The sequence below is a fragment of the Loxodonta africana genome, chromosome 3 (genome assembly GCF_030014295.1).
Source record: "Loxodonta africana isolate mLoxAfr1 chromosome 3, mLoxAfr1.hap2, whole genome shotgun sequence".
Taxonomy (NCBI): Eukaryota; Metazoa; Chordata; class Mammalia; order Proboscidea; family Elephantidae; genus Loxodonta; species Loxodonta africana.
The window spans coordinates 96,106,460-96,127,484 of record NC_087344.1 but is presented as its reverse complement, the minus strand read 5'-3'; the positions used below and the strand labels follow the sequence as shown (position 1 = coordinate 96,127,484).

Genomic DNA, 21,025 nt, shown 5'->3' with positions numbered 1-21,025 from the left:
TAATAAAGTAATTCTACCACTTGTCAGTTTTTTTGAGGAATTTGATCTCATGGCTTTCAGTAGGTTTGTTGCCCTGTTGCAATTAGATTTTAAGCACTTTGTACTTCGCATGCATAGTACATGTGTATGTATGTTTTCTCCCTGTGGTTTTCAGCTCTTTCGCTCCCCTTTCTTAGCTGCATGGAAAGGGATATTAGAGCTCTCTTTTAGGTCCTGGAATCTGTCAGTGTGGGCTTGTAAACAGCGGTACCTTGGTTACTGTGTATGGATGGTGATTTGTACCAGACACGCCGTGCCTGCCCAGTCATGTATTGTGATAGCATTTGTCTGACACTCTATAGGAACCAAGGGACATAAACGTAATACATATGCAACTCTTAGATAGCCAGGAAGGACTATAAATTTTGCTTTAGATGTTTATTTGAAACACAAATATTTCGGAAACAGTCTATTTTATTCCCTAAAACTTAATATAAACCTTGTTTTTTATGCATCACGGTCTAAGAATAATAGAAGAAAAGCAAGTGAGTGAAAGAAGAGGTCTTGGGAGAACAGCAACATAGAAAAAAATTGGAAAGCCTGGTATGTACTAGAATTCAAATGCTTTTTCAGTGGAAACTGACAAGTTATATTTTTCCTTCAAATTTAACCTTTCCACTAAACTTGTGCTCTTGAATGCTTAATGTGTTAAAAATTGCATCCTAGTACCTATTTTTTCATTCTTAATTTTAACATGCAAAATCAGAAGTGTTCTGAAGCAAGAACCTAATTTTTCAGGACATTGCACTGGTTGGGGATTGGGGAGTGTGAAGGTGACCCTTTTAGGACTTCATCATCTTCACATCCTAAGAAGCTCTCAAAATCAGCACAATACGTATGAGAGTAGTATGTTCTGTTGTTGTTGTTAGGTGCCTTCAAGTCAGTTCCAGCTCATAGAGACCGTGTTTACAACAGAACAAAACGCCACCTGGTCCTGCACCATCCTCACAGTTGTTGCCACGTTTTGAGCCCATTGTTGTAGCTACTGTGTCAGTCTCTCTCATCGAGGGTTTTCTTTTTTTTGCTGACCCTCTACCTTACCAAGCATGATGGCCTTTTTTAGGAATTGGTCCCCCTTGAAAACATGTCCAAACTATGTGAGATAGTCTCACCATTCTAGCTTCCAAGGAGCGCTCTAGCTGTACTTCTTCCAAGACCAACTTGTTCGTTCATGGTATATTCGGTATTCTTTGCCAATGCTATAATGCAAAGGCATCAATTCTTCTTTGGTCTTCCTTATTCATTGTCAGGCTTTCGTGTGCATATGAGATGATTCAAAATACCATGGCTGGGGTCACATGCACCTTAGTCCTCAAAGTGACATCTTTACTTTTCCACACTTTGAGGATGTCTTCCTCTTCTATAAAATGTACATATTCCATGCAAACCTTATAAGCCTACTATAAAGATAAATAATGGAAATAAGGAAAATGAAGCAATTAGTATAGTACCTGGCATATATTCAGTGCTCAATATGTTACCTGTGTTCCTCCTTTTCTTTCCATCCCCCTTTCTCTTCCTCATTCTCTCCCTCTTTTTCCTTCCATCATCTTCCTTCATTCCCCTCCTTTCTCCTATTTTCTGTCTCTCTGCTCTTCTTCATCTTCCCCCTCCTCCTTTTCTTCTTCTTAATCTTTGTCATCATCATCACTTGCTTTCTCTCTTCTCGTTTTAGAATCGAGGACTCTTAAAATGTATGTATCATTTGTCCCACAGCAGGAATTTACAATTGTCTGTACGACTGTAAGAAGGGAAGGGAAAGAGATGAAACCATAGGGAGGAAATACACCCATGCACACATGCACACACAATGCAAAATGTTGCTTAAATCCAGTTACAATCTTTGTCCTTGATGTACTCCGCTGGAGCAGGACAACAGAAAATCATGCACATTAAAAAGAGAGAGAGAACATGCTGGTAGCAGGATTGATTCATTTCTTGTTCTTCAGTTGTGACTATGGAATAGTAAGTATTTTATTAAATAAATGTTGCTAACTGGACCAAAATAAATATAACTTTAAAAAAATGCAATAAAATAGAATAAAAAATGTATTTCCCTTTATTCTTGAATATATAATGCTTTTGAACTATCTTACTGTTTCTTTCTCTAACCCTTCTTGGGTTTTCTATGTAGGAAACATAATGTACAAAATAAGTTTTCCCTCTTCCTCTCAAATTTTTAAGCATATATATATATATATATATATATATATATATGTATTTTTTTTTCTTGTCTTATTGCATTGGCTAGGCCTGCCAGTACAATGCTTAATGATAGTAGGCATCCTTACCTTGTTCCTGAATAATTGAAATGCTTCTAAATTACCTTTAAATGTGATATATAAATTTTTAGTAAAGATTCTTTATTGTTGTTTTTGAAAGTTGCCATTTAGTCAATTCTGACTGATGGCAACCCCATGTATGCAGAGTAGAACTGCTCCCTAGGGCTTTCAATCTTTTTGAAGATCTCCAGGCCTGTCTTCTGAGATGCCTCTGGGTGTGTTTGTATTCTTTTTTAGTTATGATTTTCCAAGAGGTATTTTTTTTTTAAACTTCTGTATTTGCATGCTGAGTTTTATCATATACTTTTTCTCTACTTATTGCAATGACTATTTGTTTTCTCTTTTAACTTATATTTTGGTGGGTTTCACTGATACACTTTCTAATCTTCATTCCAGGGGTAAACCCAAATTGTTAATGATGTATTGTTTTCTATACATTGCTAGATTCGATTTGCTGACATTTTACTTAGGGGTTTGGTATCTATATTTATAAGCAACATTGGTTTATAACTTTCTTTGTACAGTTGTTGTCTGGTTTTAGTCAAAATTGCATAACCTTATATAATGTTTTTGGAGGGATGGAAAAACTGAATGTTTAGAACTCTTTCTTGAAGTACCATGTTTTTAAAGGAATTTCATTTAACTTTTTTTTTTTAAGTCAAACATGCTTTTTACTGGAAGTTAGAAAAGACAAAATAAACATGCATGATCCTGTCAAACAAAAGTAACTCCTGTTAACATTCTAAATGATTTCCTTCTGGACCTTCTTTCTAGAATAATATGTGTTTGAGATCATCCTATTTGTACAATTTTATATCCTACTTTGTTATTTGACATTATATCATAAGTGCAATCTCATACTATTACCTGATATTATAGACTAGAATAACTTTTACACTTGGCAAGATTTAGGTTAGGGCAGATATTTTATTTCCTGAAAAGAAAGAATACCTGACAACACAGGTCATCCATCCTGAGAAAAGCAGCATGAAGAAAGTTAAGAGGCCCTTTAGACTTCCTCCAAAACCTACCACCCTGTTCTTTAAGCAAGTTGTTGAAAGCTAGTCATACAGCTTCAAATACAAGTTGCACAGAGGCATATTTCACCACAAAATGAGTTTCTAGACAGGCTGTGTATGAAATGTAACTAAAGTATTCACAATTCAAACAAGGGATGGAAGTAGTGAGAAATAAAGTTGTTTTCTTCATTTCATTTTTATTGGATTGTGTCACAACACATCTATTCCAGGAGTAGAATTTGATGGAGGGCTGGAGAAAGAAAATGTATATTTTCAGGTTCGTTACCTGCCATCAAAGGGGGAGAATCAGTTGACACAATTCTTGTTATTTATGATCCCGGCATTAGGACACTCAGTGGAAGACTCTGGTAGAGGAGTGGGTCCTAGGATGAGTTTGACGCAGACTTTTCTGGGGCCAGTGCCTGGAGTTTTTCACTCAGCACTATCTGGCAGCTTATGGTAGTGGAGCAAGCACTGACTTTGGAGCTGGCAGTCCTGGCTTTTAATTCTAACTCTTCTTCTGATCTGTTGTGTAAGCAGAGTAAGGTTATTTAGCTTCTTAAAATCTTGTTCTACTCGTCTTTAAGAAAGACAGGTGACGATCATACTTCTGCTAATGATCAGAGGAGTCCCTGGGTGGCACAAATGATTAAGCACTGAAAGGTTGGTGGTTTGAATCTACCCACAGGCACCTCAGAAGAAAGGCCTGGCAGTCTACTTGCGAAAGGTCACAGCCATTGTAAACTCTACAGAGCACAGTTCTACTTTGACACACATGGAGTCACCATGAGTTGGGATCAACTCGATGGCAACTGGTTTTGTTAAGGCCTTGATGGGATCCCGAAGTCGGCGGTCACCTGGCAGACAACTGTGCCTTGGAGTCAGATAAACCACGTATGAGTCCTGGCTCTGGAGGTTTCTTAGAAAAGTCACGTCTATTCAGGCTAGAGAATGGTTTCAGTAATGCCATAATCAAGACCTGATCCCTTGATGGGCCAGTTAGCTCTGGAAATAACCTTTGCTTTTAATGGGTTTACCACTTAAGAGCTGATGAAGTGCTCTCATATTCATTAACCCATTGGGCCCCCAAGGACCTTGGGAAATTAATTAAAAAAATAAAAATCTTTTTATTAGGCCCACAGTTTGGAGAGAGCTACTCTTTCACTGCTTAGCACTGTTGTTCTTGTCCTGCAGGGAAGGCAGCCTGGGGCCAGCCAGGACACCAGATTTGGATTCTGACCTCGGGCCCACCACTTGCTGGTTGTGTAACTTTATGCAAGTTACTTCCAATCTTTGAGTTTCAGCTTTCTTAGCCACTAAATGGAGGTAGAAATAATATTGGCTTGGTCAGATTTTAAATATGGAAGAACTAAAGTAAATTAAAATAAATATATAAAAACCGGTTGCTGTCGAGTCTATTCTGACTCATGGCAACCCCTTGTGTTTCATAATAGAACTGTGCTCCATAGGGTTTTTAATGGCTGTGATCTCACAGAAGCAGGTTGTCAGGCCTTTCTTCCAAGGTGCTTCTGAGTGGGTTTGAACTGTCAACCTTCAACTGTAATAGCTGAGTGCTTAACTATTTGTGCTGTCCATGGCATTCATTAATTAGTTCTGTTATCCAAAAACATATATCCAGCCCCTGCCATTAGTCTAGACTGTGCTCAGTGTTCTGGGGGAGAGATTTTGACTCCCATCCTTTCATGCTGAGGAGAGTACTTTCCAATTTTATATGTCTCATCCTTTCCTGCAGAAATCTGCTGTTTTTCTACTTCACCTCTTTTATTCATTCTCAACCTATTACTTTTGATAAAATTTTTAAGTTTTACTCCAAATTTATTTTTATTAATTTAAATACTTTTAATTTTTATCCTAAAGAAGAAAATTCTTATTAAAACTGTTTCACTGCCTTCCTGATAGAAGCAAATGAATTTTTGATTGTAATAAACGCAAATAACGCAAACAAAAAATGAAACCCTTTGCTGTCAGGTTGCTTCCAACTCATAGCGACCCTATAGGACAGAGTAGAACTGCCCCCTAGAGTTGCCAAGGAACAAGCTGGTGGATTCAAACTGTGGACCCTTTGGTTAGCAGACGAGCTCTTAATCACTACACCAAGTAACACAGTACCCTCAAAGTCAGTTGTCTTAGTTATCTGGTGCTGCCGTAATAGAAATAGCACAAGTGGATGGCTGTAACAAACAGAAATTCATTCTTTCACAGTCTACGAGGCTAGAAATATGAATTCAGGGTGCTAGTCCAAAGGAAGGCTTTCAATCTCAGTCAGCTCTCGAGGAAGTTTCTTGTCATCAATCTCCTCCTGGTCTAGAAGCTTCTCAGTGCAGGGACCCTGGGTCCAAAGGAAGAGCCCCATTCCCAGCTCTTCTTTCTAGGTGGTAGGAGGTCCCTTTCCTCTCTGCTCACTTATCTCCTTTATATCTCAAAAGAGACTGATTAAAGATACAGCCTAATCCTTTAGATTGTGTCCTGCCTCATTAACATCATAGAGGTTAGGATTTATATCACATAGGAAAATTACATCAGATCACTGAATGGTGGACAGCCACACAATATTGGGAATCATGGCCTAGCCAAGTTAACACACATTTTTAGGGGACACAATTCAATTTGTAACATCAGTATACCTTGAAATATGAGTAAGTACCCTAGAAGTTGAAGTGCATAAAAGGTTGTAAGGAATTAGCATTTGGTGTTTGGGAGAGCCATGTTCTCATAGATGAGGTCTCAGGAAAAATGACTTGCTCACACTTACAGAGTTGGTCAGAGGAAGAGACAGGGCTGGGATCCAGGAATGACTTCCAAGCCAGCTTTCCTTCAACTCAATAGATTCCAAACAACTTACCTTTTTAAGATTAACCCCTCTGTATGTTAACACCTTGTTCTTTAAAATCAGGACTACTGGGAGGAGCCCATGCTTAGAATTAGATACACTTTTTAAGTCAGGCTGAGGAAATTTTCTACTTGTGTATCTTGGGCTGGCTGCTCAATCTTTCTGAGCCTCAGTTTCCTCATATGTAAAATGAGGATAGTAGTATTACTTATCTCAAGGCATTACTATGAGGATTACAAGAGTTCACAAATATAAAACACCTAGCATAATACTCTGTACCTAGAATCAATAGAAAGAAACTTTCCTCTTCCGCTCTGCTCCCTATCTCTCCTACCTGCACTGAGAGGCAGCACTTCGTGCTGTAGGACATAAAGAGAGGTGGAGGAACATATAGTAATTAGCCAGTGAGGTGTGGAACTAATAGTTCATCTTCAGGTGATGGTTGTTCTAAGAATAACTGGGAGGATGGACAGGAAATACAAAGGAAATGGGCCATGTTGTCAACCTGTCAACATTTATTATTATTGTTGTTTGGTGTCATTGCATCAGTTCCAACTCATAGCAACCCTAATATACAACAGAAGGAAACACTGCCCAGGCCTACACCATCCTTACAATCGTTGCCATGATTGAGCTCATTGTTGTAGCCACTGTGTCAGGCCATCTTGTTGAGGGTCTTTCCATTTTTTACTGACCATCTACTTTACCAAGTATGATGTCCTTTTTCAGGGATTGGTCCTTCCTGATGACATGTCCAAAGTACGTGAGACGAAGTCTTGCCATCCTGACTTGCAAGGGGCATTCTGACTGTACTTCCAAGACAAATTTGTTTGATCTTCTGGCAGTCCATGGTACATTCAGTATTCTTCATCAGCACTGTAATTCAGACATCTATTGCTCTTTGGTCTTCCATATTCGTTGTCCAGCTTTCACATGCATATGAGGCAATTAAAAATACCCTGGCTTGGGTCAGGTACACCTTCGTCCTCAAGGTGACGTCTTTACTTTTTAATACTTTAAAGAGGTCTTTTACAGCAGATTTGCCCAGTATAATATGACATTTGATTTCTTGACTCTCGCTTCAGTGGGTGTTGATTGCGGATCCAAGGAAAATGAAATCCTTCACAACTTCAGTGTTTTCTTCATTTGTCATGATGTTGCTTATTAGTCTAGTTGTGAGGATTTTTGTTTTCTTTGTGTTGAGGCATAATCCATACTGAAGGCTGTGGTCTTTGATCTTCATCAGTAAGTGCTTCAAGTCCTCTTCACTTTCAGCAAGCAAGGTTGTGTCATCTGCATATTACAGGTTGTTAATGAGCCTTTATCCAGTCCTGATGCGGAGTTCTTCATGTAGCCCAGCTTCTCAGATTATTTGCTCAGTACACCCACTGAGTAAGTATAGTGAAAGGATGCTACCCTGAGGCACACCTTTCCTGATGTTAAACCACACAGTATCACCTTGTTCCGTTCGCACCACTACGTATTGGTCTATGTGCAGTTTCTGCACAAGCACAGTTAAATATCCTAGAATTCACATTCTTTACAATGTTATCCACAATTTGTTATGATCGACACAGTCGAATACCTTTCCGTGGTCAATAAAACACAGGTAAACATCTTTTTGGTATTCTCTGCTTTCAGCCAAGATCCATCTCACATCACATGATATCCATTGTTCGATGTCCTCATCTGAATTCAGCTTGAATTTCTGGCAGTTCTCTGTTGATGTACTGCCACAACCATTTTTGAACTATCTTCAGCAAAATTTCACTTTGCATATGATGTTAATGATATTGTTTGATAATTTCCACATTCTGTTGAATCATCTTTCTTTGGAACGGGCACAAATACGAATCTCCTCCTGTCGGTTGGCCAGGTTGCTGTCTAGCTGTCTTCCAGCATTGCATCCATTTTTCTGGAAACATCTCAGTTGGTATTCCATCAATTCCTGGAGCCTTGTTTTTTGCAAATGTCTTCAGTGTAGCTTGGACTTCTTTCTTCAGTACCATCAGTTCTTGATTATATACTACCTCCTGAAATGGTTGAACACTGACCAGTTCTTTTGGTACAGTGATTATTTGTAGTCTTTCCATTTTCTTTTGATGCTTCCTGCATCATTCAATATTTTGCCCATAGAATTCTTCAATATTACTACTCAGGGTTTGCATTTTTTCTTCAGTTCTTTCAGCTTGAGAAATGCTAAGCATGTTCTTCCCTTTTGGTTTTCTAACTCCAGATCTTTGCATATTTCATTATAATACTTTGTCTTCTCGAGCTGCCCTTTGAAATCTTCTGTTCAGTTCTCTTACTTCATCATTTATTCCATTTGCTTTAGTTACTATACATTCAAGAACAAGTTTCAGATTTTCTTACATCCATTTTAGTCTTTTCTTTCTTTCCTGTCTTTTAACGACCCTTTGCTTTCTTCATGTATAATATCATCCCACAACTCATCTGGTCTTTGGTCATTAGTGTTCAATGCATCAAATCTGTTGTTGAGATGGTCTCTAAATTCAGGTAGGTTATACTCAAGGTTGTACTTTCACTCTCGTGGACTTGTTTTAATTTCCTTCAGCTTCAGCTTGAACTTGGGTAGGAGCAATTGATGGTGTGTCCCACAGTTGGCCCCTGGCCTTGTTCTGACTGATGATATTGAGCTTCTCCATTGTCTTTTTCCACAGATGTAGTTGATTTGATTCCTATGTATTCCATCTGGTGAGGCCTACGTATATAGTAACCATTTATGTTGTTGAAAAAGGTATTTCTAATGAAAAGGTCATTGGTCTTTCAAAATTCCATCATCATGCTATCTCTGGTGTTGTTTCTGTCACCAAGGCCATATTTTCCAACTACTGATCCTTTTTGGTTTCCAACTTTTGCGGTCCAAACAGCAGTAATTATCAATGCATCTTGATTGCATGCCTGTTCGATTTCAGACTGCAGAAGTTGGTAAAAAATCTTCAGTTTCTTCATCTCTGGCCTTAGCGGTTGTCACATAAATTTGGATAGTCTATTAACTGGTCTTCCTCGTTGGTGTATGGATATTATCGTGTTACTGACAGTTTTCTACTTCAGGATAGATCTTGAAATGTTCTTTTTGACAATGAATGTAGCAGTGTACCTCTTCAATTTGTCATTCTCGACATAGCCGGCCATATGATTGTCTGATTCAAAATGGCCGATACCAGTCATTTCAGCTCACTAACGCCTAGGATATCGATCTTCAAGCATTCCATTTCATTTTTGACAACTTCTGTTTATTATTTGCCATCATGTTTTGTGTTCTTCCTGCATGCTAGCCATTTTATGTAACTTGTACCTAATGGGCCCAACTCTTACACCACCTGATTAAACACTAGAAAATAATGTTCAGAGAGATCAAGAGACTTGTCCAAGTTCACGTGGCTTGTCTTCAGCTACCTCCGCCCAATGCTAAGGCCTGTGCTGTCTTTTGCTGAATATAATCTGTGTTTGGCCCTGTGGCTTGATGCTGAATGGTTGGGGGGATGTGAACAAATTACAAAGGCTACACTCTTTTGGAGGTATATAGGAGTGGGGGAGGATCAGATATAGAAGCAGATTAGCCACATCATGAAAATTTATGGCACCATTCTGTCTTGGCAGGGTTTTGAATCTTGGTGAGCTAATAGTTCTCCACTGACTCTAACTGTGATTTGCAGGCTTTAGGAGTTCAAAATCAAGGATTTAATTACCCTATGACATAAATTTCTCTGGGGTTGATCAGTGATGCTCTTCGGTTAAAGATTTTGGGAGGGAGAGAATACTGTTCTTGGGTTAGGATGTTCAGTCCTTTATGGTGAGGCTGATTGTCAGATCATGTGATGTGTGTTGGAAATTGCCTTCTGTACCCAGTGTGATCACATGCTCTGGAATTTATTACAGGACACCTCACTCAATGTGTTCATTCTCTGTAGGCACACTTGTGTCAGGTTTAATTGGTGACTTAGTTCAGGACCTCATTCAAACTGGTTCCCTTGCACGAAGTCAGACTTTTCTCCAGACCCTCCTTCACACTACAGCATATCACTTTCCTACTTGAACTTGTTCTGTAACCCCAGCAGCAAACCCCATAGGATGATACACCAGGCCTTCTGAGATCTGGTCCCTGTCTCTTCTCCTTTGCCTCCACATAGCCTAAGCGATGTTGAATATGCACCTTAGGGATTTTGTGTGTGCTGCTCCCTCTACTTGGATCATCTATCTCACCCTATTCACCTGGCCAATTTCTGATCATCCTTCAAAACTCAGTTACCATTTAATCGGGCATCATTCTTGACATTTTGAGCTTTCTAGCATCCTCAATTAATAAATTGCTGCAGCCTAGTAATGTGATTGCCTAAACCCCTTGCAAATCTAGTCATTCTTTCTCTCCTTGCTGCCCCTCTCCTAGCTCAGGTGACCTTTGTCATCCTAGTAGCCTCCTAAGTGGTCTTCAATCTTATCCATCTCTAAGCTATTCTCCACCCTGCTTACCAAAGGGAAGATCTGATCATGCCACACCCCTGCTTAAAACCCCACCATAGCTCCCACTGCCCTTAGGATAAAGTCCACAGTGCTTATCACGACTTCAAAGAGGCCCTGCCTGGTCTGACCTCGTCTTATCTTTCCAGTCACATTTCTCCCCACTCTCCCATAATGACACTCAGTTGAATTAATTTCAGTTTCCTGACCCTACCATGTTCTTTTTCACATTTGGTGTTTTATACCTGCCTTTTCTCCTCCCAGTAATACTTTTTCTTTACTCTTTTCAAAGTTAGCTCTACTTATTCTTTAGTTTTATATTAACCCGTTGCCGTCAAATCAATTCTGACCCATAGCGACCCTATAAGACAGAGTAGAACTGCCCCATAGAGTTGCCAAGGAGCAGCTAGTGGAATCGAACTGCTGATCTTTTCGTTAGCAGCCGAATGCTTAACCACTGCGACATCAGGGCTCCTTTAGCTTCACGTTAGATGTCACTTTTTCCAGAAACATTTCGTTGACTCATTGCAGCCCACCCGTGTGCCCCCCAGTTGTGGCTCATGACTGTCCTGTATGCTCTGAAAGCTTCTCATGGCTTCCCCATCATAATCTGTTATTTCTAATTATCATTTACTCTTCTTTATCACTCACTAGGCTGGGAGTTCTTGAGAACCGGGACTGTCTCTCTTGTTAGCCACTGTACTTCCATCACCAAGCACAATGTTGAAAGATGTAGGTATGCAGGAATATTTGTTGAATTATTAAGTGAGTGAGTGAATTTCAGACTAAGAAAATCTCAGTTGATGCCCCCGGATTCGTGAGGAGTCCCGTAGCACCTTGTCCTTACTCAAATGTGGTAAGTCACACTTGCCACAGTTTTCTTATAACTTCTTGCATGTTTCTCTGTCTCTGCCATTAGTTACGAGTTCCTAGCATAGTGCATGGCACATGGTGGAAACTCAGTAAATGGTCATTGAATTAACTATCATAATGAATGGTAATTGTGTAGGAGCATATTTCGCATAGGGAGAAAGAAATAAGAAAACATATCTCCCCTAAGAGCTGGCTCTTGAGATTCTTATTCTGTGGCGTTCAGAAGTCCTGCCATTCAGTGAGCTCCTTCTCCTTTTGTGATGTGTGTCCAATCATGTCTGGTGCTGTAATTTAGCGTGATGTGGGCCATATTGGTAGTAAGAGCTATACGATTTGCCATATTAGTTCATCCCACTGCTTCATTAAGCTCAGTGTGCTGCTTCTGGCAGTGGCTGGGCCTGAATTTTGATGTTTTGAAGAACAAAGCCCTTTGCATTACCCCTCCAACTCCTTGATATCACTGTAAGTTAGGCAAGTGTATACTCCTTCCCAGGGCTGAAGAGCCTTCATCCTTTGCAAATAATCAGTAAATGACCCAGAGCATGGGGTTTTATTATCTGTGTATGTTTGCTAAGCAGATGATGTTCCCAGGTATGCTGAGATTTCAGCAACCTGCTTCAATTGCAACACAGCTTCTAGGATGGTCAGGGTATGCATGCCACGAGACTGTTTCTGCACTGCGCATCAGGTGATCATACACAGAGAGGCTGATGCGGAGGGGAAAGGAACTAATGCCTGTTGTTCATGTGTCCATGCTGTCTCATTCAAGCCTGAAAACAACCTTTAAAAACAAGTCCCCTTGGTGGCACAGTCTGTGCACTTGATTGATAACTGAAAGGTTGGAGGTTTGAGTTTAACCCGAGGGGCCTTGGAAGAAAGGCCTGGCAATCTACTTCTGAAAAAAATTAGCCGTTGAAAATCCTGTGGAGCACAGTTCTACTCTGATCACACATGGGTTCGCCATGAATTGGAATTGACTCAGTGGCAGCTGGTTTATACCCATTTTACATGAGGGGAAAATGAGGCTCAGAGAGGTGAACAGCTTGCCCAAGGTCATACAACTTGTAAGTAAGGGACCCATTTGTCCTTAGAAATCTCTGATTCCAGAGTCCATCTATATCCTTAACGCTGGGTTCAACTGCCCCCTACTGAATGGCATGGACTCCTACCAAATTCCAAGTAATACCTACCCTGAAAGACATCTTCCTACAGATTCCATTAGTCACACCATTAGGTTGTGATGGCCTCAGCATGAGAACGGAATGATGGCAGAATATGTTATGTATTTAGAAAGGGAGATCTCACTGTGAGAAGTCATAGCTCTTCACTTTACTTGTGTGTGGCATGCAGGAGATTATTGAGAAGAAAACGTTTCCCTTCTAAGAATGGCTTCAGACACTCTCTGTTTTCCAGATTTGAAAAGGTAAAGAGGAGGTGACCTTGAAGGATTTAGACTGTGCATAAATTGAAATGTAAGATACATTCAAGGAAAGCATCATTTCTGGATCTTAATTTGGAACAAGCCCTCCAGAAGGGTAGACCAGGAACTTTTGCAAACGCCCCAAGTCTCCAAATATTATCAACAGCCCAGTTCACCTCCCAGCGAGCATCCCCACACCAGAAATAACAATGACGATGCTGGTGATGAAGCTGGCCGCTATCTGTCAGCAGTCACAAAGAACCAGGCAGTGTACTCAAGCCTTTGCATGTATTTCCTTACTAAATCTTCCAAACAACCCTTGGAGGTAGCTGCTTTTCTTTTGTTTGTTGAGAATATACACAGCAAAAGATACACCAGTTCAACCATTTCTACATACAGTGACTGTTTGGTACAATTCAGTGACTTTGATTACCTTCTTTGAGTTGTATAGCCATTTTAACCCTCCTTTGCTGAGTTGTTCCTTCCCCATTAACACAAACTCACCACCCCTTTAGGTCTCTATCTAATTTTTTTTGAGTTCCTGTTGTCAGTTTGATCTAATGTAGATAGTTCTTAAAAGAGCATAATGCTCAGGGCAGACATTTTTTACTAGTTAAGCTAAACTATAGTTTGGTTTTAATAAGACTTTAGGGGAAATTTTTGGTTTAAGTTTTAAAGACTATCTCAGGGCAGTAGTTTCAGGGGTTATTCCAACCCCTAAGGCTCCAGAAAGTCTGGAGTCCATGAGAATCTGAAATTCTGTTCTGCATTTCCCCCATTTGATCAGGAAGTTGGAGGGGTGAGACAAAGTCAATGCCATAGCCTGGAACCAGTGCTTGAAACTGCCCTGTTGTCCTCTTTTGTCCCTTCAGGAAATGTTACATGTGACTTATATGCACCTGGCATATTCTGAACACACTAATCTGCTTGGCCCTCCCAAGTGTGCATGAGTTTGCTTCCGCTTCCTCCTCAGTGTGGAGGAAATCCCCCTGTCGCTTTTCTGTCGGCACGTACCTGCTCCTCTGAGACCCAGCTCAGATGCCACTATCGTGCTGCTCTTCATGGTTGGGTATGTGCTTACTCTGTGCCAGGTGGAAAAATACAATATCTTTTAAAATTTTCACAAGAGATTTATGAGGTTGGTAATACTCCCATTTTGCAGATGAGGAAGCATACTCAGATAAAACAAAACAAACAAAAAAACCAAACCCAGTGCCGTCGAGTCGATTCCGACCCATAGCAACCTTATAGGACAGAGTAGAACTGCCCCATAGAGTTTCCAAGGAGCGCCTGGTGGATCCGAACTGCTGACCCTTTGGTTAGCAGCCGTAGCACTTAACCACTACGCCACCAGGGTTTCCGCATACTCAGATAAGCTAAGGATATGTTTAAGGTTACCCATCGTGTTAATGGAAGGACAGAATTTTTTAACTCAGGTCTAATTATTCCAAGGCACAGGATCTTTCCACTAAACCGTGTAATTTTTCAGCAGCAGCAATCAAAGAAAACTTCGATGAGAGCTCAATTCCGAAGTGTCTAGCTCCTGTTACAAAATGGTAGCAATAGAATGAATTTACCGTTATAAAGGATTTCTATATCATCATTGAAGATTCACTTTCCTCAAATTTGGGACCATCATCACTTGAGTCTTTCAGCCTTCCCTGGCTGGAGATACTGCTCTAGGGAGAACCTGCATTCCAATTGTTAAAACAGAGGCCAGAAAAGCCATGCAGTACCTTACATTGGAGGAAGCCCAGCAGATGATGAATAGCAGACCTGAATCTTATCATGTATTTCAGGATGATGTACGGGACTGTTGGAAACTGCCTTTGACAAATGTGCACGGGAAGGGGAATTAGCTCCAACAATGAAAAATGTTCTTATTATGTGATCCTAAAAAGGATCAGGACCCCTATCATTGGGAAAATGATCATTGCCGTATCCCTTATTAACAGCAATATGGAAGCGTGTACTAAAGACACTGGATGTCATCTTGAAGTGGTGATGGATAGATATGAGTTCTGGAATCAGGTTGGACTTATGAAAGGTAGCTCGATGCTTGATAGCAGGTGGGAAACGGGCAACTTGCTAAGGTCTCTTTTAGCCCTTGTTTCCTGAGGCTCTGCAAGACTCATTACCAGTATCTTAGCCAATACCCAGTGGCTTTTGGTAAGGCTGAGGCTGTGATTAAATAGTAGAAGGTATGTGATATAAGTTTGTAGGACATAAAACTCTTTCCGTAGGGAGAAGACAACTAATGTGTCATGCATGTTAAATATTTAATCTCATTTTATTTTCACATTTCACCTGTATATGTGGAAACCTAGGATCGTATAGATTCAGTAACCCATCCAAGGCTAGAAACTAGCAGAGTTAGGATTTAAAGAACCTGAGCAGTCTGATTTTAAAGTCTATGTGCTTTGTAGGCCATAGTGATTTTTAGTGAATAACCTCCTGTTTAGAGTTCAAAATTGTGGAAAAAGAAATGATGGAATGTACATGTGAAAGCCACTACTGCAGCCCTCAGTACATAGTAGGTGTTCAGAACGTGCTAGTCAAACCCAGAATTGTCAGCATAAATTATTTTGTGAAAGGCTCTGTAATGATTATGGATTGTGAAAGGCTCTATAATGATTATGGAGTGCCTTGAGCTCTGTTCTTTCTTCTTACCCTCCTTCCCTTCTACAACAGGATAAAGAATCAGCATGAATGCAGTTCTCAAAATGTGGAGAGTGATCCAGTCTCCACCGTCCTACTTCTCAATCATTTTGGATACCAGCCACCCACATGGCACTCTTCTCGCTCTCTCTTTAGCCACCCGGGGCTAGGTCAGACCTTACAAGTTAAACAGACACTGTCCTTAGGTTTGTTGATTAGCTAGAAGGACTCACAGAACTCACTAGAGATATTATACTTATGACTACTGGTTTTATTATAGTAAAAGGCTATAAATCAGGATCATCATAAGGAAGAGATACATGGGCAAAGTCTAGGAGGGTTCCCAATGCAGAACTGCCATGTCTCAAAGAGGCACATCACTCTCCCTTCACCAACCAGGAAGTTCTCAGAGCCTTAGGGTTCCAGGCTTTTACTGGCCAGCCCTGCATGATAGGCTAAATCATCCTTCCTGAGGATAGTTGATATTGGCCTCCCAGGTTAGTCCTCTATGATCTGGCCAGCCCCCATTTGTCAGCACACATCCTCAGGGGTGGCCTGGAAGTCCCAGATCAAGGCACCTAGTTAGTCCAAGGGTTATTTCTCAGGAACCAAAACAGATGCCACTTTACTTAGGGTGAAAGTAGGTCCTTTACCAGATACCTTCCGTGTTCTTTTTTCTCCCCCTTCCTTCCTTTCTTTTCTCCCTTACATCTTTTGAGTTTTTCTAAAACCAGGCAGAATGCTGGTCATAGAGAAGATTGTGGACAAGCCCTCAGCCTAACTAATATGAAAGATAGATAACTTAGAAGCAATTATACTTCATTGCAGTAGAAATCACGTAGCAGAGATAAATAACTTTCCAAGGACTTCCAGAGGTTGTGAGATTTAAATATTCTTGGAGTTCAGATTTTTTTCTAGTTCAGTGGATGCTTTGTGAGTTATCTTCTATTGTTATAGACACTGTTTACTTATTGGATTTAAACTCCTATTTGTAAAAAATATATTTTACCCTGTCCCCGAGTAAGAGGAAGACAAGCAGATTAGAAATCCTAATGGATAACAACTGGCTTCTCCTCTCTGCTAGAGTGAAAGCTCCTTCAGGTTATAAATATATGTTATTCATTTTGCATTATGTGTAGGGCCAAGTACATAGTATGTTCTCGTTAAGCAGTTGTTGAAAGGAATATACTATATTACTGTATTTTTATGAAAATAATGTGTGCCTTCTATGTTTGCCAACTGTGCCCTCCCTCTGAGAGGTATGTTCATAAGCACTGCTATGCCAATTATTTTTTTATATGTCTCTATAAAAAAATTTTAGTGTGCTTATGAACATAGCTGGGGGGATATGGTTAGCAAACAAAGGTAGAAGCCATATGTTATTTGCGTAAAAAATGCAGTAGACAGGTAACTCTTTAGCCTTTCACCTACCTTTCTCTAAACCCAACCCAGTGCCCTCTAGTCGATTCTGACTCATAGCAACCCTATAGGACAGACTAGAACTGCCCCATAGAGTTTCCAAGGAGCGCCTGGCGAATTTGAACTGCTGACCTTTTGGCACTTAACTACTATGCCACCAGGGTTTCCAACCTTTCTCTAGAGTCAATAATTTATATTTCTTTAGTTTTCCTTTGACGCTTTAAAATAATGATTAGTGTGGCTTTTCTTCCCGCTCTCAAAGTTAGGGATTGCAAATAGATTTTGTGTAATTTGCCAATGTTGGTCAGTTTTAATGGCTGCTCCTTGCACCATGTGGAGGATTCTGAAGTCATGGCCTGGCCTTGAGGGACAACAGTTAACACTCGGTACATTTTCTTTCACTCTTTCTTGCCTGCATGTGAGTCTGTGTGCATAGAAGCATGCAAACACAGGTGGTGTCATTTGATCCTACTGTGTATTTAATTCTCCATTATTTTTTCACTGAACCTTTCAATTTAAGCTATTCCCAGGTTATTAGAGACTTTTTGTAATTATGATTTTTATAATTGCTAGCTGCTTTTGTTTTATTTAGCTTTTACTCACAAAACCTCTCTCCCAACCCTGTCACCTTTGCCATTTTTCACAGAACCATCCCAAATTTGCCCAATCTTGTTTAAGCTGTGGCAGGCAGAACTGCTTTTCGTAGCCGATGGAATGAACCATTGAACTATGTTTTCATCCTTGAACTGAGTCAGTGTTTATCTTCCGTCTTTTGTGACCAGGGGAGAATGCTAACCTGTTTTCCTGCAGTGAGAACAAACTGAGACTTTGCGGTAGGCTCCCTTTGCAAGTGTGTCACCGTTGGGGGCCACTAGCCAATAAAGCCTGGGAATTAAGAGTTGCCCATGAGTGCCTTGGAGCTTGAGTGCTTTTCACAGTTCAAATCTTTTAACCTCAGCTTATCAGCTCTAATCTGTTGTCCTGGAGCCTTGATTTTTTGGTTCATCTGTTTTAATGTGATGAAATGTAAAAATCGAGTTCAGCTTTGTACCCTCATGATGACTTTAAGGGTTTTTAGCTGATAACCTACCCTGTTAAGGATTCGAATTTTAAACAGCCAAAAATACATTTTCCTGGTCTCTGTTATCAAGTGATTAGTGCAACTATTTAGTTCTGGTCATCTTTTCCATTCTTGGTAGATTTATTTTCTCTCCTTAGAATTCTACTGCTGTTCTCTGTGTCTGGGAGACGGGAGATGTCATTTAAACATTGCTTATTAGGATTCCATTATTTGTTTCTCATATACAGTGAGCTAAATCAAAAAGTCAGGCAGTGTTTTTAAATTGCAAATTTAAACGACAATTTATAGACCAGGTCTACTGGAAATTTTCTGTCCTTGGCATCCATCATTGCTTGTGTGTATATAGTTTTATGTTCTCTCCCTCTCTTTTTATCTTCTTGAGAGCGCAGCACACATATCCATCAGAAGTATCAGAACTACTTGCAATCAAACAAACAAAAAAAAAATGCAATAAAGCTTCTTGAAAGGAAATGAAGACAAACACCCAATACCTAAAAAAAAAACAGACCTTCCTTAAATATAAATTCTCTTCCTCCTCCCTCCCCTCCCCTGTCTCTTAAAGAGCAAACTTGCATCAGTCACTATTTTTTTTTTTTAAATGTTAAACTCATGGTTTTGATTCAGATAAAATATTCACTGAGGGCCTGGGCTATGCCAGACATGGTTACCTCAGTTACTCTGCATGAAAAACCAGTAATGATGATGCAGTCGTTAGTAAGGTTGTAATAGCTAATATTTGTTGGTCACCTAGTATGCACCAGGCACTGTTCTGTGTGCTTTCTTTGTCATAACTTATTTAAGGTGGTAATGAATTAAGTTCTGCTGGAGGAAATGGAAACTCATGGGCAGTGGCTTACTCAGGGCCTCAAAGCTTAATGAGTGAGGGAAATAGGATTTGTGTCCCAGCGTCTGACTTAGAACACTGTCTACCATACTAACTTCTGCTTTTATATCTGTAAGAGAATTTGGGGTCTATTTAGTATCTCTGTTTTATAAGAATGACAGGTTGAAAAGTCTTCTCACTATGCCTTGCTGAGTTTTAATTTTTAGCAGATAGGGTTAGAAGGGGTGGCTTTAAACCTTGAAATCATCTTCTTTTATCGGTCCATTTTCTCTGGGATCAGAGTAGATTGGCAAAGCATTATGGTCTTCCATTTCAAAGCTGAAGGATTATCCATCTCGATGGGCGAAATCATCTCTAAAGTCCTTCTGAAGCCAGCTGCAGAGGTTGGTACATTTCAGAAAATACCTGTAGTACCCAATACCTTCAGTGATAAAAATTAATAGGATAAAATTTGCATCTGGAAGGCCTGCCTTTATGATGTGGTCCCCCAGCAGCTATCGTGTTAGACTTTTCCAATTTATAGCAGGAGCTTGAAGCTCTTCTTTCTGCTGAGCCTTTTTACCTATTTACCAGGCTCCAATGTCAGATGTGGAGGGAGAGCTCAAGGGCTGGTGGAATTCTAATCAGACATAGGAGGTGAGAAGCATGGAGAGGTGAAAGGCCTTTTTATGGCTGGAAGAAAAAATGGGGAGGGAGTCAGGAGAGGCTGAAAGAGCCATCAGGCCACATTGCAGGTTTCACCCTGAGTAAAGGAGAGACGGAAGGAAAGAAGAAAGGCTGGGTGGAAGCATCTTAGACCGCAGCACAGTTCTAAGGAAAGTTCAACAAGACCACTGGGGAGTCCTTGAGCCACAGTCACTCATCAGAGGAGCCCCACGTCTCCTAGTAATGGGCCTGCCTGAGTATCAGTCATTGTTTGGCATAAGCCTGTGGGGAGCGTGGCCTCAGTGCAAACATGGAGATGGCTTTCTGAGACACCAGCTGGGGCACTTGGTCACTTCCTTTTCCCTGCAGTTGGAGGTTGGCAAAACATATTCTCATGGCCTCCATATGCACCAGACTGACGCTCAAAATACCTAAATTCTACAAGTTCTACGAGACATCCCTTCTAATTTCTTCTACTTGCTACCACTTGATGTAAACTAGCAGTTTAGATTTGCCATAGACAACAAAGGCGGGCACATATGGGTTACAAAATGATGCTAATGGAATTTGGGATCCTGCATTCTCTCTCCAGTTGATCTAGCAATCCCCAGAACACTTTGACCTTTCTTAGCCTGCAAGAACTGAGAAAAGGGAGGCAGAAAAGAGCTACTGGGTTGATAGCCCAAGAAGGAAGCCCTTTAGTACCTGACTGTGTTCTTCCCACAACTCTTCTCCACACAAACAGAAGGAGACTGCCCATTCCCTCACCTTTACCCCGTAATTGCCAGGAAGACCAGGAGTCATGTTTCTTGGACATCTTTCACATGGCCAGCCTGCATAGGGCCTTATTTAAATAAGTTTCATTAGCCCTCACAACAAACAGTGAAGCAGGTAGCCTTAAGATATCACCTAGTGATTGTGTTACTGTTCTCTGAGTCACAAATTGATCATTCATTTATTAAGCTCTGTGACCTTGGGCAACTTCTACATTCTCAAAGCCTCCATTTCCTTACCTGTAAAATGAGTGTAACAGTAGCCATCTCTCAGGGTGATAATTGGGACCAAATGAAATCATGTATGTAAGTGCCCAGCATAGTGTTTAGCATGTAGAGAAATGCTAATTGGCTCCCACTGTTACGACGAGAAGTCCAAAGTCCATGTATTATGGCTGGTTCTTGGGGCCCTAAAGTTTGTGTGCAGTGCAATGTGCAAAGCCTGTCTGGCTTTGTGCTAGGGGTGGGGAGACTCCAACTGCAACTTCCCTGCCTTCTAGGAGGTTACAGCTTTGCAATCCAGTGTTACGCTGTTCCTCAAACATAGCATGCTGCTCTATGGCCCCCTCCTCAGCCTTCACATTGGCCTTCGTCTGGAATCTCTTGGTTGCTTGGAAAAGAACCCATTCATAAAAGAAG

General features: G+C 40.5%; 1 protein-coding gene across 1 annotated transcript in view; it reads left to right on the top strand.

Annotated features, from left to right (window-relative positions):
* The window catches only part of DAB1 (DAB adaptor protein 1), a 449,435-nt gene that overhangs the window by 143,122 nt on the left and 285,288 nt on the right, over positions 1–21,025 (top strand). The window lies entirely within an intron of this gene.